Genomic DNA, 445 nt, shown 5'->3' with positions numbered 1-445 from the left:
AAGTCTTGAAGTTGGTACTCATGTTTAACCTCGTTCCAGTCTGTCTATTCGCCAACGGATACTCCTAGCAGTGTACTCTGGGGTAGGCTTTGAGATACAGTAGGTTCGTCTGTCTATAAACTTAAATGCTTTCCATCTCGATGCTTACGAGCTGTGCATCTTTTCGAATTTTGTTTTATATGTGATCGCTAATTTTTTTTCTATTATTTATTTTCTTGTCTGAGTTCAGATTTATGTTAGTCTGTTTTTCGTAACTTCAATAGATGCAGGGTTAGGTCTTTTGCATCTACCGTACCTTGGTTGCATGGTGTTCAAGCTCATATTTCAGGTATGATTCCTTTTGAACAAGTTTTCGATGTCCTTTAGAGACTTTGTTTATCATCCTTTCATTGTACCTTTGCACTGTGATGAGACTGATCCTTGTGGTAGTCAGCTATTCCTAGTC

Source organism: Penaeus monodon, chromosome 23 (assembly GCF_015228065.2).
Source record: "Penaeus monodon isolate SGIC_2016 chromosome 23, NSTDA_Pmon_1, whole genome shotgun sequence".
In the NCBI taxonomy this organism is placed as follows: Eukaryota; Metazoa; Arthropoda; class Malacostraca; order Decapoda; family Penaeidae; genus Penaeus; species Penaeus monodon.
The sequence above is the reverse complement of the archived record's forward strand: the minus strand, read 5'-3'. Positions refer to the sequence as shown.